This window comes from Schistocerca nitens, chromosome 1, assembly GCF_023898315.1.
Source record: "Schistocerca nitens isolate TAMUIC-IGC-003100 chromosome 1, iqSchNite1.1, whole genome shotgun sequence".
Classification (NCBI taxonomy): domain Eukaryota; kingdom Metazoa; phylum Arthropoda; class Insecta; order Orthoptera; family Acrididae; genus Schistocerca; species Schistocerca nitens.
Genome location: NC_064614.1, coordinates 1,128,526,306 through 1,128,546,256, shown reverse-complemented (window position 1 = coordinate 1,128,546,256; position 19,951 = coordinate 1,128,526,306).

Sequence of the window (19,951 nt, the reverse complement as noted above, 5' to 3'; positions counted from 1 at the left end):
AGTAGTTTTATTTTCAGTTAAATGAGTAGCTTATAGCTGATTTTAGGAGCATGAAGTTTCTTGTGGTCATTTGCCTTACGTGATGTAAGCAAGTGGCTGATCACTATCATTGAGGAGGGGGGGGGGGGGGGGGAATACAAAATCTGGGAAACAAAAATAGAACATGCTTGGAGTTCTTTTATTATAAGATCATTTTGGAGAAGAGAAGAAAAGAAGTAATGAAATAAGACAAGAAATATCAGACTGTAAGCATATAAGTCATTATAAGGTAATTTACTTGTTGACAACTAATGGAAAATGTCATTATTGAGAATAAGAGGGCAAAATATTTCTTTATCATTTCTGTTCAATTCTCTGAATATCAACATGAAGTAAAAAATGACTCTTGTAACAATGATTTGATTTCACCATGAAAATACTGATGAAGTGAACAAATTTCAGGAAATGTGGGCCTGAATGAAGAGGAATCACTGGGATCAACAGGCAGTGTTCATCAGGCAGTGTTCTCTCTTCATGTAATATCTGTAACTGGATAAGAATACATCTGCATGTGGTGAAATATTTCTAAAAAAAATATAGCCTGGAAGAGAGGCAAAAGGCTGAAAAAACAATAAAAAATAACAGATGACGAAAATCACATAGGAAATGTACGGAAGATAGAAAAGAGCTTAGCTGAGGTGTTCAATTAATAGGTAAATACATGAAAGATGTTAATACACTGTGGTTGAAATGAAGAACTATATCAGAATATTAAGCAAAGTATGTTCCATAAAACACCATAAAGCAATTGTGAGACCCAATTTAAAATAACTGAGCATAGAGAATAATAAAAAGGAAGGTGAGGATGCAGAGGAATAAGATCAGGAAGAGAAAAGGTAGCACAGCTTGTCTGGAACCCCTTATGAAGCATATTAGGCTATGCAAGAAGCCATAAAGGAACACAAAGGAGACTCTGAAATATTCAAGCAATGAACAAAGTAATGACAAGGGATCTAGAAAAACAAAGGTATTCAACCTTAAAAACATTAGAATGGAGAGTACTGCTGGGGAAGGGCAAAAGTAAGAAATAAATGGGCAAGAATAGGAGATCATCAAATGGACACATTGTGTCTTACCTAAGATTAGTATTTGATATCTGTATAAATAATAGTGTGGTCACAGCGGAAATATCTGTTTCAGAATAAAATTCAGTCATCAGTTGCAAATATATATTTTTTATTTGGCTTTACCGGATTTGACAAATTAATTTGTCATCTTCAGAAGACTACAAAATTAGTTATGATATAAATCTTTAGCCCTTGGCTACACACTTAAGTATAATATACGGAGTGCATTACAGAAACTTACTTAGTGTTGGTTTAGCAGACGTCAGTATCTTCTTCACAGAAGCAAAATGCCATGATATAGGCAAGAATTTGCATACTATATGGGATAACTGTAAACACAGATTAACAATTTATAGTAACTGAATCTCTTCTATATACATGTAAAGCAATTGTGTTAGGAGCAAGGAACATATGTAAAAACAATAAGAAGTATAACTTCTTTATATACCACATTTGGAAAAAAAGGGCACATAGTTCTAATATACAAAAGGAATAGGTTAGTTTTCACATTTTATAAGATACACTTTGCAATCAAAATGGTGTCTATCTTTTAATGCAAGTTGATCATTCATTATTTTGTTTGAATTTAGGTGGGAATGTTTATACATTTCCAATTCTTTTAAAAGGTTCATTCTGTAGCTCTTGTCAACTATATGCAAAATTTCCACATGAAGCAAGGATGGAGTGTGTTTCTCGATTTTTAGGTGTTTTGCAAAAGTTGACTACTATGAATTAACACAGTTTTTGTTAAGCAAGTGTTCACAAAATTGGATCTTAATTGCCCTGTCCTGTATAATTGTATTTTATACACACCAGATTTGAGAAATTTTTCAGTTGGAGGTTTCTCATTATGTATAAAGAGGAACTTGGTGGCGTTATTGGTAGTAGAGGACACAGTGATCTCACATTTTTCAAACAAACTATCTATACAATATGAAATGTCACCTAGAAATTGCAGTGTAATGTATTTCTTAATGGCAAGGCCATTTTTATTGTGTTAATAAATTTATATTCTTGCTGTTTGTATTTTTAAAAAGTTTCTGTGGAAGGCTTGCTTGATATCCATTTTTGACCACAACATACTTTAAGTTATTAATTTCTGTAACAATAACAGAAGGGATTAGGGGCACCTCAATAAACTGGTCAATCATAGCATGAAAGAACATCACTTTGTGCTTAAAGGGGTATAAGAAGAGGCATGATTGATGTTCTGCAAAACACAGTTTCAGGAACAGAAAACTAAGTTCATTATGTTGATTTTCTATTTCATACGTAAATTTTATTTTAAGGTGGGAGCAGCATTCTTCACATCTCCTTTTAATACAATGACGGTATCATCAACACATCATCTGTAGAAAGAAATGCTACTGGCTACAATTGGTAAAAAAACATATTTAAAAATTATTAATGAAGATGTCAGCTAGAAATCCAGCGAGGAAATTTCTCGTAGCAAGGCCTTCATCTTGTTGATACAGCTGACTACTGAAACTAAACTAGTTATACTTTAGAGTGATTCTCGAAAACCTTGTAATGTCTTTTTCATTTTAATCCATTTTTTGTGCTTAGTAAAACTCGTCTTCAATAATATGGATCATTTTGTCTATAGAAATGTTAGTGGGAAGATTTGTAATATCAAAACGTGCAAGTATACGGCCAACAAAGACAGTGAGGATTCATGCAAGTCAACTTTTGCAGAACATCTAAAAATCGAGAAACACACTCATCTTCCTCTGCCCTTGCTTAATATGAAAATTTTGTATATAGTTGGCAAGGGCTGCAGAATGAACCTTTTAGAAAAATTTGAAATATATAAACAGGTTCACCTAATTAAAAAAAAAAATATTGAATGATCAACTTGCATTAAAATATAGACGTTATTTTGATTGCATAACATATCTTATAAAATGTGGAAACTAGCCCTTCCTTTTATATATCAGAACTGTATGCCATGTTTCTTTTCTTTTTTCAAATGTAATATATAAACTCCTTTACGTACCTTAGTTATACTTCTTATATGTCTTTACAAATGTTCCTTGCTTGACATGTATATAGAGGTGATTCAGTTACTGTAAATTGTCAGTCTGTGTTTACAATTATTACATACAACATGCAAATTTTTGGAAATATCATGGCATTTAGCTTCTATGAAGACAACACTGATATCTCCAAACCAATACTAAGTAAGTTTTTGTAATGCACTTCTTATATCGTACCCAAGTGTATAGCCAAGGTCTTAAGATTTATATCATTCCTAATTTTGTGGTCTTATGAAGATGACAAATTAATTTGTTGAAACCAGTAATGCCAAATAAAAATATCTTTGAACTGATGACAGAATTTCATTCTGAAATATATACTACAGTAGCTGAAAATTACAGCCACATATAAAATAATAATGCCTGTGTACAAAGGAAAAAGGAGCAAGGGACAATAGCAAAAAATATAGATCAATTAGTCTTACCTGTTTTGTAAGTAAAATATTTGAAGGAATCAGATGAATATGTAAGAGAATCTTTGCAAGAAGTATGGTGTTGATGTAGGAGCCAGCATGGATGCTGAGCAGGGTTTCATGTGAGTCACAGCTAGCTGATTTTCAGCAGGATACATCAGAAGCGATTTGCAGGGGAGGGCTACTTGATCTTTCCAAAACTTTAGTAGGGTGAATGACATGGTACTGTAAACAAAACTGAAAGGACTAGATCTTCATGAAAGAGTAGCATGTTAGATGACAGCATATCTACAACACAGAACACTGAGGGTAAGGACAGAAGACTTCATATCAAGAGAGAGAAGTGTACAATAAGGCAGCACATTGAGGCTACAGCTGATTCCAATTTGTACTGAAGAGCCAAAGAAACTAGTACACCTGCCTAATATTGTATAGGGCCCCCGCAAGCAGGCAGACATGATGCGACATGATGTGGCATGGATTCAACTTATGTCTGAAGTAGTATTAGAGGGAAATGACACCATGAATAAATCCGTAAGAGTACGAGGGGGCAGAGATACCTTCTGAACAGCATGTCGCAGGCATCCCGGATATGCTCAATAGTGTAATGTTCATGTCTGAGGAGTTTGGTGGCCAGCGGAAGTGTTTAAACTCAGAATAGTGTTCTTGGAGCCACTCTGTAGCATTTCTGGACATGTAGGGTGACTCAATGTTTAGCTGGAATTGCCCAAGCCCGTCAAAATGCACAATGGACATGATGGATGCAGGTGAACAGACATGACACTTATGTACGTATCACCTGTCAGAGTCCTATCTAGATGTATCAGAGGTCCCATATAACTCCAACTGCACATGCCCCACTCCATTATAGAGCCTTCACCAGCCTGAAGAGTCTCCTGCTGACTTGCAGGGTCCATGGATTCATAAAGTTGTCTCCATACATGTACACGTCCATCCACTGGATACAATTGGATGAGACTCATCCCACCAGACAACATATTTCCAGTCATCAACAGTCCAATGTTGGTGCTGACATGCCCAGGCAAGGCATAAAGCTTTGTGTCGTGCTGTCATCAAGTGTACACAAGTAAGCCTTTAGCTCCGAAAGCCTATATCAATTGAACCGCTTGTTGATGGCCCAGCACTGAAATCTGCTGCAATTTGTGGAAGGGTTGCACTTCTGTTATGTTGAACAATTCTCTTCAGCTGTCATTGGTCCCATTCTTGCAGGATTGTTTTCTGACCATAGTGATGTCGGAGATTTGCTGTTTTGCCAGATTCCTGATATTCACGGTACATTCATGAAATGGTTGTACAGGAAAATCCCCACTTCATCACTACCTCAGAGATGCTGTGTCCCATGGCTCGTGCGGCAACTGTAACACCATGTTTAAACTCTCTTAAATCTTGATTACCTGCCATTTACCAAGCATATGTGAGTGAGGATGCATGGCAAGATAAAGCACATAGACTGTTCACTTACAGTGTACATAAGGAAAGGAAAGGCCATCAGTAGAAAATAGGTGTGAAACAATAATGCATGGAAATACTTGTATGATGGTATATTTATTCCTCATTCTCTTAGCAGGGTTGCCTTGTTTCCAAGTGGTTCCAACTGGCTTTTTTAGGGTTACTGTAACCTGTGCTAATGCTAATAAATGTTTTGACTTACAGCTTTTAAATGGTGCACTTTTTCTACTTAAAAAAAAAGTTCTCATTTTACTTTGCAACTCTTGCATTTGTCTATGATCTTTAAAAATCACTCACTCCAACATAATTGCACAACATACACATATTTGCATTGCTATTTATGAGGTCACTCTGGAAATTCTGAGAATGACTTGGTACTGATCCATTGTTGCCCTTCCAGAAAAGGGCTCACCTAGCTACATCCACTGTTGAAAGTCTTAATATGTCCAGAAACACCTCTGCATTTCCTAGGAAAATGACACTATTTTCGGCATCCAGCAACATACACTACCAAAGAAGTGACATCTTAAATTGATAGAATGATTATAAGGGATTTCCAGTACACTGACTAACATGTTCATTATAACATACAGGACTGCATAAGTGGTCAACTTATAGATTTAACATGATGACTCTCAATGTCAGGAAGATATGAAATCGTTGGATACGATACGGTTTAAACCAGAAAAAGAAACACCTGCATTTTAATAGATGAATTACAGGTTCCATTCTGGTGGAACTTGGAACAAAATATGACTATCCCATGATCCACAGCAGCTGTCATACATGCAGATTTTCCTAATGATTATTGTCCAACAAAAGAGGATAAGTATTATGATGAAATATGAACAATAAAGGGGACCACTTTTTTAACTGCAGTTACAGTTGAAGAAAGGAAAACACAGTCACAGCCTGGTATGCTGGAGTATGTCACCTTCATTTTTTCGGATGAACCTTGGAGAATCAACTGATGTCAGGACCTTGCAAATTTTCCCCCACAACATTGTGTCACCACTCAGAGCATGCAATATACAGGATGTTTCAGAATTACTATTACAAGCTTCTAATAGTTGTACAGGTGACTTAGCAGATAAAGCTTGGTTAAGGAACCCATGTCTGAAAATGTACTGTTTGGATGTAAAATAATTTAGAAGAATGGATCACTTTCAAATCTCCTGATTCACAGTATGCACACAAATTGAGAGGAGGGTGTTGTCGACAGACCCATTCATACACCATTTTCGTCCAACTAGCTATAAGAAACTGGTAGGTTTGGAACTAGGAGGATTGGTTGTGGTGCTACATCAACGCACTGCATTCTCGGCTTTGAAGACGATGTGTTTGATCACAAACAAGAGAACTTGATGACTACTCAAAATAATGCCCACACCATGGGTTTGGGTGATGCGCACAGGTCAGAGTTCATTGTCTCCCTTGTGTTCATGCTGTGACATGGGAGATGTGCAAGTAATCTAAATTTCCAAACTTATTTTACATACAAATGGTACACTTCTGGACATGGTTTCCTATCAAAATTTTGTCTACTAATTCTCTTGTATAACCCCTAGAAGCCTGTAACAGAAATTGTATATCACCTTGCATATCTGTATATGTATTTCTTTAACTAACTTGAATCTGGTCATATCTCCCCCCCCCCCCCCCCCACACACACACCACACACCTTATTTCTTTTCTACTTCTTCCCACAAACAAAATATGCCATTCATGGGCACCATTTGGTGTCCTCAAAGCATCTGTGCCTGCCTATGAAGCTATTCTGGTACCTCCCCAAGGATGCATATTATGCAGTTATGTGGACTGAGAAGATGCACCAATGTACACAGCTTGAAGGATTGTGTAATTTATATGCCATTCATGGGCACCATTTGGTGTCCTCAAAGCATCTGTGCCTGCCTATCAAGCTATTCTGGTACCTCCCCAAGGATGCATATTATGCAGTTATGTGGACTGAGAAGATGCACCAATGTACACAGCTTGAAGGATTGTGTAATTTAAACAGAAGATCTGTGAAGGTAACAGCATTCCTGTACTCAGAATTTCATAGTGACTCTCACATACAGTGAAATACAAACCATCAGCCTAAAGAACTGACATTACTTGAAAAATCCACAAAAACAGTACTTCTAAAACTTAGCCACAGAAAATATTTACTATAATATCTCAAGGAGAAAAAATACCTGTCAGTATTCACCTACAGGACGCGAAATTCTCAATACTGCTGGCAGATACACACAAAGTACAAAAAATTACACAAGTTTCTGAAACTGTTACGTTTTTTCCTCAGGAAGGAAAGAGGCTTTTCCTCACAACAGGGTGATGCCTCTAAACCTGGGGTCTTAGTGACCTTCCTTTCTAATCTCTGCAAAGTTGGGAAATTTGCTTCTAATTTTACATGTGTTTATTGGCAGTACTAAACTGTGCCTAATGAAAGTAGGAATTTGCCAGTCATTCTGTCTTCTTGAAATTTTGCAGTTTTTTATAAGTGAATTTTCCTTTTGATACAATAATGTCTCATCCACAAGTCAATGTGTCAGTCTTAATGGTGAGAAACTGTCAGATGTGAAAGGAGCTTTGGTCACATCGCACGCAAGTGTTACTATTCGCAACATGTATAAATTACCTGGTGGGTAATATCAGAAGGTTCATTAGGCTGGTCATGATTGATGCTGTAATATGTAAGGAAGCTTCAATGCCAAAAACAGTAGTATAATGTGTGGGAGACATGCAGAAGCTCAATTGTTAACACAAGGACTGGAAGATGGCTATCTATACAAATGTGATATATAGCACATAAATAGGTAGAAAGCCTAATTATAGTTTAATTACACAATTGGCAACAATGACTAGAAACAGTCACACTTATTAAATAACTATAGGTATGCATCCATACCAATTTTGATGTCAAACAACCACCCATAATTACAGTCACAGACAAATCACTGCCTCTCTCATACAGTATTCACATGTGGAACAGGAAAGGAGGGAAATGGTAGCAGTACTCAAAATTCTCTTCACAACAGAATGTAAAGGGCTAGTCGAGTGCATATGGAGATAATATAGTAACACTTACATTGTTTCATAGTATGGTGTTAGTGGTGGTGCTTTATCATTGTTTTACACGGATCTATCTGTGACACCACAAAGTCCATTCCTCTTAGAAAATTCTAAGGACAGCCACAAATTTGAAGTCCTGTTGTGCAAATGGGTTGCTAAAGGCAAGTGTACTTGCCTTCATGCCACAAAACACTTCTGAGAGGTTGAGAATTTAATGTAGAACGCTCAGGTTCAGCTTTGTGGTCAGAGCTTCAAGTACATCTCTTCTCACCACTTAAGCAAGCAAGTGGTTACAAAGGCATAAATACATGAATGCTAGTGTTGAGAATTTATTTCACCACTGAGAATCAAAGCTATTCTCTCTAGGTCAAGTATAACTGCTATTTGGTATTAAAGACATGGTATAACATATCTTTTTTTATAAGATGTGTTATAAGATGTGTAATAAGATGTTCACAGTGCTTCTGTAAGAAAATATTAATCTCAATTTAAATATACAATAAGGAAAAGACAGTCAGTTGGAGAGATTAAATTTTGTGGAAACTACACAAATTTAATATTTTTTGTGTATTCTCACAGTGATGTTAATACAGACATTCCTTACTTTTATGCAAATACTTTCAGAATGATCTGACACATATGTTAGCAGAAAGCATAATGTAAGGGTGCTTTATATATTGTAAAAACTATTTTTTAAATAAAACATTTGTTGAATTTTTGTATCTACAGTTATATTAAAAAGTTAAACATTATCTTCGCTCTAAGACTGAATGTTCGTGTATTGCTTAAAAGTTGCTTTCAGGAATGAAATAGGTACTAAAAAATACTGCATCACTACAAAATCTCTAAAAACATACACAATACTTGTTGTATTAATACAAATCAAGAACTGTGTGAAATACACAGAGAAACAAAATGCACAAAGGAAAAAGAAAAATCTGCAAGATAACACGAATAGAAGGAACTTATTGTCTCATGACGCCAATCTGATATGTATGTGTACAAAACCTACATAAAAACAGAACTGTCATGCTGTAATACCACTATTGTCATAAGCTGCATTTGTGTGTGCACCATTTCTTCTAACATACCGCATCTCTTATATTTACATTATCATTAAAAGCAGCTACAGTAATAAAACTTATTGTACATGTTGCACTCCAAAGTCAAATATAACACTAAATACTAAGTAGTCTATACATTAAAGTGTATACTGTAGCAGTATTCAGACAATAGATAACTGTAATACTACAATTTCATCACAATTTACTGGGTGGGCAATTCACAGTCATTTCCCTACTTCTGCACTAGTTCTCATGGAAATGAAAACTACAAGAAAATTTAGTACAATTACTTCATACACTATTGAGATTTATCATTCTTTTCAGATTTTCTATTTAGTTAATTAAACACAACTGGTATACAACTTTGCCGTAAACTTTCAGAGGGCACACAAATTTGTTACATTTTCAACTCAGACACCCACAGAATACTTTGTACTATTATTTATTAAGATCATTTTTAAAGGAACTAATGACTGAAAAACAGTTCCCTTTCTCTTTCTGGAATGAGATACAATGAGATATATTCAAATAGTCAGCAGAGTACCCATACTTAACCATTTTCTGAAACAAATGGTTTTACTCTTATCTATGCACCAGTTTCCAAAGTTTAAGAGACATGTCAACACATACAATTATTATACAAAATGTAATGATTTAGAATGGAAACTGTTCACTTTTGTATTTCTGCCCCCCCCCCCCTCCCACACACACACACAAAAAAAAAGAGCTTCACTTCTTCTTTCTCTCTTTTCCTTTCCTCTTCCTACAACATATTTTTCATGTATTAAATGCTAATGTATTCCTTCACTACAACAATTTAATAAAACACTCCATTAAATTCACTAACAAGTCAGATAAGCAAACAAAATGTACAGTGAAACTTGCACTTTCATCACTGTCATCCTCATCTGTGCCAACAACACTTCTGTGTTCCTCTGGTTTATGTCAACCCCCATCAAGTTAAATCAGAAATATTTGTCATTAATACATTCATGGTGAAATGTTAATAAAAATGTCCCATTATAATGCATTATTACTCAGTAATACTGTGGTGTAATTCAATTGCAGTTGCTGAAATATTTACAGCATTATCCTTAATGCCCATATATCTCATAAAATTACTGCTCACAGAGTTGCTGCCAGGTTGAAGATGAAGAAGCAATACGGTGCCTTGTTATCATCATTACTAGATCCCAGTAAATAACAGAATAAATTTCATGAATATTAAATTTCAGCCTTGCCAATGGAAAGCTCATATTTTGAAACAGTCACAAAGAATTCCTCTGTCACAAAGCAATCATATATATGATATAGAAAATGAATCATTCAAAGCCTACAAATCAAAAAACTTCTGAAGATATGGCTGAAAGAGAGTAAAGAACACAGAAATTGTAGATGAAACACTATTGCATTTGTCAATCTGACTATTTGTTCCTCTGCTAACAAATTACCAACACAGTAAAGACGATTACTGGGACACATGGAAAGTGACGAAGCTACAATGCTATTTCAGTTTTCAAAGAAAACTGATGAACAATATCACACACAAATTAAAACATGAAATGACAGCTGCATGGTTTCAGATAGTTCAAGCATTCCTTCACCAAGTTTCTCAATTCAAAGAACAGCAGATTCAAATCCATTTCTTATGTTCAGGGGTGTCTTCATGAAAAGGCATCAAATTATTTTTTTGTTTAACTCTCATATACATTCTGAAGTCCTTTTAGACTTGATGTATGGTGAAGAATTAGTATGTAAAATATGAAGTGGAAAATAGCAGTGCACTCAACTCACAATAACTTCCTTTTCAAAGTAGATATAAACTCACTCTCCTCCCCATCAATCCCCTAAACTACATTACGCACAAACATGAAAGGGAAACAAAAGTACCTTAGAAAAATAAAAGAAATTATGAAAATATGTATGAATGTTCTGGTAGAACGTAAATAACTCAGGAGTAAAGAAGACAGCGCACAGAACAGCAGAAGCTTTTGAGTCATCAACAGGCACACACAAAAGAGAAAGAAAACTTGCTAGCATCAAAATCAATCCTTTGTGACAAGCTGGAGTACAAGTACATACATAAAACACACACAAACACTGCCAACTGGCAATCACGGCATCTGTGTGTGTGTGTGTGTGTAGTATTGATTCCAAATGCTAGTAAATTTTCTTTCTCTTTCGTGTGTGCCTGTTGATGACTCAACATTCCTGCTAATTGGTGAGTGGTGTCTTTACTCCTAAATCATTTATATTATGAAAACAGATACTTGAGAAAATAGATGCTGTAATATGTGTGAACATTTCTCATGATTTATGTCTTGATTTAATACTATGTATTTATACTATTTACATAATAATTGAACAATTTTGCTCTCTTCCTGGTGTTGGTATAACAAAACAAACATTATCATGAATATTATTAATGGTTGTCTAAAAACTTGTCACTTAACTGAATTTGAAGCACATGAATAAGCTTTTCCAATCATAACACAACACACGAAATATTAGACACCTGAATTTTGTGATTTTCCACAAAACTAAAAAATATAATTTAACTACAATACTGATGAAGATGCATTTAATATATGGAGAGAGATTCAATTAAACAAGAGGGAAAACATGAAAAATACATTCAATTTTAATTATTAAGTTATGCCAATAGGCTATGATTATTGCATCAATAAACTTTCTGCCATCTCATTCATGTTACTTTGATTTAGGAAAGTCCACTGATGGAACACTCTCTCTTCTAACATTATTAGTGGCCATTCATGAGATAATGCTTCTAATTTTAAGAGCTATGTGATAAACAGGTGAATGCTGAAGAAAGCCATGACTATTACTGTCAGCATGAAATTCTAAACTGACTAGCACTTGGATCCTCCCTTCAATATCTCTCTGTTCATTCCAAAACCCATACTTCAGTCCTAGAAGTTCCACATTGGGCAGGTTTCCTGCTGTAGTTCAACACAGTTATCTAATAAATGACAACATATTATGTGCAAAAATACAGCTCATTTTGTGGCTATATGGATCCATAGTAAACAGTAAAGGTCAACCAAGAGTACTACATGAACAATGAGATAATGCGATCCCGTCACATTATTTTGTAATTTTAGTAACACATACCACTCAGTCGGGCCAATGCATTTACACAATTCACTCACATAATTCATAACTTCACATACATACATACAACAAAGTTAAGTTTCTAACTTTCCCATTTGCTTCTAATATGGAAAACATCCACATTCATAAAAAAAAATTAAAAAAGACAATATCTGCATTTTCTAATCTACTGGTTCTCTGCCATCTTTAATGGACACAATCTTAAAGTGATGAATAGAATAAGCACAACATTTAACATTGAGTACAAAAAGTCAAATAAAATGTAAGTTCCAACCAGAAAAATGAAAAAGGTGTACTCAGAAAAACAGGGGACAGTAGCTTTCACTGATAACGAAAAATAATAAGAAAGTTAACGCCTTGAGGCAATTTCTACATCAAGAGTTAAGACATCTGAGGGAAGCGTTCAACCTTCACCTTTGGCTTTCAGATTCAAGCCGAAAGTGAGGCTTGAATGCTTGAGATATCTTACAGATTATTTTATGTCACTTCCATGACAGCCTGGAAAATACAACTTTTTCAATTTTTCCTTATTAATCACACTGTAAAGTCAGTGTATTTACATGTAATAGCTACATGAACCCAAAAGAAAATGCTTAACAATAATTTACTGACCTCATCTTTGCAAAACCTAACCAACTCATTTGGGGTAACTGCAGCATACATTTACTCAAAAATTTCATATAAAAGTAATCATGAAGACATTCCTGAAGTATTCAAATCAGAACAGCTAAAATGCTGTGCATCTACAACAAAAGAATAATATTACGGATAAGGTTTATACTCCTGTAATACATTTCAAATAATTGGAAACATAAGAACATTCCAGCTTATTAATAGTAATATCTGCACATCACATGCAACAGTTCCGGAGTTATATAATTACATGCCGGTATAGTATTGTAAAGACAAGTAGAAATTTTCATAAGCCATTAACTGTGAGTCATTTACACAAATGGTTATATTTTGATATGAAATGAATGGGCTTCATCTGTGTATTACTCGCCTGAAAAATTGTTGTACAGGGTTTTCAAAAAGAATTTTTTTCTTTTTGTTGCAATTCTGGCTCTCACTTAACTGAGGAAGAAATGGTTCATTTGTTGCAGAAGGAAGTATTCATCAGTACCCAGTACATTAGATGTGCAAAAATACAGAATGCCTTCATAAAAAAGTTTGATGAGGAGTCACTAACAAGGCTACCATTAAACAGCTATATGACAAGTTCTAGTAGATAGCAAAAGTAGCAGATGCTGGCAAAATAAGTAAACTGTTAGTGCTAACACTACAAAATTTGATCAACATACCATCTGCATATTATATGAATACTGAGAAGTTTGTGTGATGCCTATCCAGCCAGTTTGCTCTCTCCACAACGCACTGTGCAAGCGTTTAAAGATGCATTTGTCTAGTAATTTAAAGCCGTATTGACACATGTTGTTCATGAGTTGTTACATGAAGATATTGGAAAATATGTAGTTTTCTAGTCAGTGGTTCATGTCATCTGTAATGCCACATGGAAAAGAACTCAACGGTGTGTATTGGTCTGACTAGGCACAATTCCCCTTTGAAAGATATATGAACGCATAAAATTTCAAGTTGCAGACAGGCATGATTAAAAGACACTCACATACAGCCGTTGGCCACAGCCTCCGTTGGTAAAGAGAGAGAGACACACGCAACTTTCACACGCACACACACAAGCAAGCACACCTCACGCACACACAACAGCCAATTCCAGCATCTCGGCCAGCTAAATGAGAGTGTCTATTAATCATGCCTGTCTGCAATTTGACATGTCTTCTTTATGGTAAGTAACAATCTGTCTTTCCTACATTATTGATATTCCTACCTGGAGTTCCCATTGTTTGAATGAAAAAAAAACCTTTAATTTGGGCTACTGAATATCTACATTAATACTACAGACCATACAGTGAAGAGAAAAGCCTTGACACTTAAAGTAGGCTTTGCATGTCTGCCACAACCAATTACATAACAAACTTTTGTTTACATATCTACAGTTGTAGGTGACTGTTGCTTCAAGCTAGTCATGACAGCAGCCTTTTGCACTTTGTACTTAAAAGCCGACAACAGTAATGCCAGCTATCAAGCCTCTGTGCCCCTCCTGCTACACAGAGTTGGTCATCTCTACACGTGGGAGTTTGATGTGTAGTGTAAACTAGGTGAATCATTATCACCACCATCATCATCACCACCACCATCATGTTCTTTCATTGCACAGTGAACAATCTGCACTACATATATAGAGCACAATAATTTGTAAACACTTCAGCTGAAGACCAGGTATGTCATGAGTGATATGAACAGGACAAGCTACTGCTCAAACAGCTGACAACAAAGGATCAATATTTTCATGGACAAGTGATACCAAAGGGATTGTGATTGCCTCGGCCTCCTGGTTTATCTCCAAATAACTTTTTCCTGTGGGAATACCTTAAGGAATGCTTCTTACAAGACTCATTTTAACACCATTCTCAAATTTTAGAAACAACTTGAATGTGTTGCTGCAGTTTCTCAACAAACAATACAGCATGTGCTTGAGAACATACAACATCATATTCACTTATGTGAATTATATAATAGAAGCTACTTTCAACAATGGTTGCAATTCAGATATTTTCCCATGAGGCTAGTTACTTTTCGGACACCCTCTACATGGCAGTAACAATAGCTAACAACACAGGGGGCAGGATCTACTGCAGAGCTTAGTATGACACATCTGAATTTATTATTCAGTACAAGACTTTAATTTACTTCAGAATTTAAGGCTGTGTGTGGTGTTCGTACAGAAAGATTACTCACAAACAACAAACTGCTGGTATGGACTTAACAAACACAAAACATAAGAAATTCTGATGTCAGGAAGTAACACAGTAATTTAGCTTGATTACTGCATCAGTGACTCATCCCTGGAGTAAGATTAACTTAATCAAAAATTCTGAAAGTATATGACAGTACATGGAAGTTAACGAACATAAACAGTTGATTGGAAAGAATATAACAGATAAACCAAGCTTCAACGGAGAAACTGTGGCGTTTTTTGAAGATAAAAATCAAACTTAAGCCAGTTCCTTAGTATGCTAACGGTTTTAGAATATATATGTTTAGATATGGATCATCAGTTCCATCGATACAATGATATAAAAGAGGTACTCTCTATTTTAAATGATTAACAAAATTTTAAGAACAAGTATTTGAACAATATTCTACAGAGCAATGGAAGGATAATAAGACATGAAGCTGACTACATTTCACGTGGGTCATCCATTCATTTTCCTTTGTGAGTGTTGCCACAGAAGGAGTGATGCGATGAAGATCAGGAGTAAAGTCTGTGTGGAGACATATATCCAAACATTTCACCTCCCTCTATGTGTTAATGGAACTAAATGACACATACAGTGAGTGTCTTTTGTCACTGCTGAATAGAAGCTTAAGGAGTGTAAAAGCAGCATTAAATATATCCTTGCTAAACTTTAGCTAGAAGTATGATGACAGTATTAAGACGTATTATCAGATCACTGTACTTTTTATTTCACATTCAGTTGCATCTTTCTCATACACTAATTTCTGTGTAAGACAGTGCACAGGAACTGTACCAGGAACATGCCTAGTGTATCTATGGTGTTTGAATCAATCTTCGGTAAATGACTCCTTTACTGCCATAACTGCATTTCAATTATGGTCTTCATGTAAGTGATTATATGTAGTAATAATGTAAATCATAAACAGAAAACAAACCAAAATAACCAGATCTTGGATCATAATTTTTTCTAATATAGAAACTTTTGAATTAGGAGTAATTTATTACAGCTTTAACTATTCCTGCAGAGTATGTAGGAGAATTTCTGTGAAATGTAGAAAGTAAGAGAAAGATACTAGAATAACTGAAATTGTGAGAGTGGGCTCAGTTATGGGTGAATAGTTGGTTGGTTAGACACAACAGTCGAAACATCCTGGGACTTGGGTTCAATCCCAGCCACTGCTTAAACTTGGAATACAAAAATATCAGCAATCAAACAATGGAAAATCCAGGATGGAATGTAACAATACGAGAGAAGGAAAGTTGCTACTCGCCATATAGCGGAGATGCTGCAGTGTAGTTTCAGCTCTCTGAGACTGCAAACATGTGTGCAAGTTGTGCTTGCTGCTGACAAAGGCCTTAATGGCCGAAAGCTATGATTGTGTGAATCTTTTTATTGTGCCTATCGCAACTCAGCATCTCAGCTATATGGTGAGTAGCAACTTCACTTCTCTCGTAAAATATCAGCAATGGCGGCCAAAGACTTTTGGCAAAAGTAGTCACCCTCGTTCTGCCAACGGTCTTTTCAAAGAGGACAGAGGAGTGGTAAAACACTCAGGGAACCCTCCTGCCCTTCACCTGAGAAACTGCCCATAAAACATGGAAGAATCAGTAATAATCAACATCATGAGGATGCAGATGGTACAGGAAGTCACTGCATTCAAAACACACAATGCACATCCATAGGACACATGTCTGTGATTGAAAAAGTGTCATAATGCTCTCTCCATTGACAAAAAACTCCATGTAAATCCATCATTCTGATCTCCACAAGGGGACTGCTAAGGGCGGTCATGAGAAAAAGACCGAATGATGAATGAGAGGACAAAATTTTATGAATGTCAGAAGTTTGAATGTGACAGGGAAGCTAGAAAATCTGAAAAGCAAAATGCAAAGGCTCAATCTAAATATAGTGGGTATTTGTGAAGTGAAATGAAAAGAAGATAAGGATTTCTGGTCAGACGAATATAGGGTAATTTCTACAGCAGCAGAAAATGGTACAGTTGGAGTAGGATTCATTATGAATAGGAAGGTAGAACAGAGAGTGAGTTACTTCAAATAATTAAGTGATAGGATTATTCTGATCAGAACTGACAGCAAATCAATGCCAAGAATGACAGTTCAGGTATACTCATCGACATCTCAAGCAGATGACAAAGAGAAGGTATATGAGGATACTGAAAATGTAGTTCAGTACGTAAAGGGAGATGGAATCTAATAATCAGTAGATGAAATCTAATAATCATGAGTGTCTGGAATGCAGTAGTAGGGGAAGGAGTAGAAGGCAAGGTTACGGCAGAATACTGGCTTGGCAGTAGGAACAAGAAAGGAGAATGACTAATAGAGCTCTGCAATTATCTTCAACTGGTAATAGCAAATACTCTGTTCAAAACTCACAAGAGGAAAATGCCTGGAGGCACAGAAAGATTCCATCCGGATTACATCATAGTCCGACCGAGATTCTGAAATCAGATATTGGATTGTGAGGCATGCACAGGAGTAGATATAGACTCAGATCACAATCAATGAGAAGGCTGAAGCTTAAGATGATCAGAGAAAGAACCAATGAGGAAAGAAGTGAAATACTGAAATACAGAGGAATGGTGGTGTTTGTTTGTAGTTTTTTGAGGCTGCAGATACTGCAATAATGAATACGAAAGTAGGCATTTCAGTTGAAGAGGAATGGACAGCTCTAAAAAAAGGGCAATCACAGAAGTTGGACAGACAAATATATGCACAAAGAAGGTAACTGCAAGGAAACCTAGGTTAACAAAAGAAATACTTCAGCAGATTGATGAAACAAAGAAGAACAAGAACGTTCAAGAAATGACAGGAATATAGCAATGTATACAGCATACAGAATAGCCAAAACAACCTCAAGTGAAATTAAAAGTAAAGGAATCAACATTAGTTGTACAAGAAGAATTCTGCTGTTAAATTCATTCAGAACTTTGAAATCACTGGGGGAAGTGGCAACTAAATAAATATTCAAGTTGGTGTGTAGAGTATGTGAGGCTAGAGACGTGCCATCCAACTTTTGGAAAAATGTCACCCACATAATTTTAAAGACAGCAAGGATGTATAGATATGAAAACTATCCTACAATCTGGTCAACAGTTCATGCATCAAAGTTGCTAACAAGAATAACATATGATCTGTTTGGCTTTAGGAAGGATAAAGGCACCAAAGAAGCACTTTGGACATTGCCTATGATAATGGAAGCAAGACTTAAGAAAATCAGGACACTTTCATAGGATCTGTTGACCTAAAAGAAGGGTTTGACAATGTATAATGGTACAAGATGTTCAAAACTTCCAGGAAAATAGGTGTAGGCTACAGGGAAAAAAGGGAAATATACAATGTGTATAAGAACCATGATAGAACAACAAGAACGGAAGACCAAGAACTAAGTGCTTGGATTTAGAAAGGTGTAAGACAAGGATGCAGCCTTCTCTCCCCTACTGTTCAATCTGTACATCAATGAAGCAATGACAAAAATAAATGATAAGTTTAAGAGTTGGGTTAAAACTCAGGGTGAAAAAATATCAAAGATAAGATTCACCAATGACATTGCTGTCATCAGCAGAAGGGACAGATGAAGTGAAAGAATTCTGCTACCTTGGAAGCAAAATGACCCATAATGGACAAAGCAAAGAGGACATAAAAAGCAGGCTAGGAAAAGAGAGCATTCCTGGCCAAAACAAGTCAACCGGTATGAAACACTGGTCTTAATTTGAGAAAGACGTTTTTGACAATGCGTGTCTAGAGTACAGCACTGTATGGAAATGAATCATGAACTGTGAGAAAAGTTGAGAAGAAAAGGATGAAATATTTGAGATGTTGTGCTACAGACATATGATGAACACTAGGTGGACTGACAAGAAACAAGGAGGTTCTTCATAGAATCAGTGATGATAGAAATACATGGAAAACATTGACAGAAGAAGGGACAGGATGGCAGGACATTTATTAAAAGGTTCAGAGATCAGGAAATAACTTTCATGGTATCTACATCTACATCCATACTCCGAAAACCACCTGACAGTGTGTGGCGGTACTACAGTGAGCTGTAAAAACTATAAGTTAAGACTGAGACTGAAATACATCCAACAAATAATTGAGAGTGTTGGGTGTAAGTGCTACTCTGAGATGAAAAGCTTGCCACAAGAGAGGAATTCGTGGTAGGCCATGTCAAATCAGTCAGATGACTGATGGGAGGGAAGAAAAGGAGGAGGAAAGTCACTCAGAAAGAACATTACCCGTGAAAGGCAATGTTCAAGTCCCAATGCAGCCCGCAGCTAAAATCTGTTGGTAAAGTTCAAAGAAGTTCAAATTGCACTACACAGTGGAAGATTCATTGTAGAAGCTTTAGTATCAGTTACAATACAATCTTCACCATACCACAAGAAGTTTGCTTCACTTCTTTTGTCATTCTCAAATTGGGTTACCTACAACATTCTGTTTTGAATACTGCCAAACAGTTACTGGAATATGCTGCTCTTCTGTAACAGACTGACATGCTTTGGAAGGAACATGACACTGATAATTCAACAACAGCTTAAAGTGGAAAGGACAGTTAACAGTTTACTATCCATCACTGTTAATGTTGTTGGAAATGACACTCTAGCTCTACTGAAGGCAAATAGGAAGTTCTCAAAAGAACCAATGTAAAATTTGCTTGCAGTAATTTATGGAATTCAAGTAAACCTAAATCTGGTTGGTTTCAGATGCTAGATGTCCACTGCAAGTGATGTCACAGAAAATACCAGCAAAAGTATTATACACATAATAAACCTGTTAGTAAATACGCATTAAATAATTAGCTAAGAGATGTTCCAAC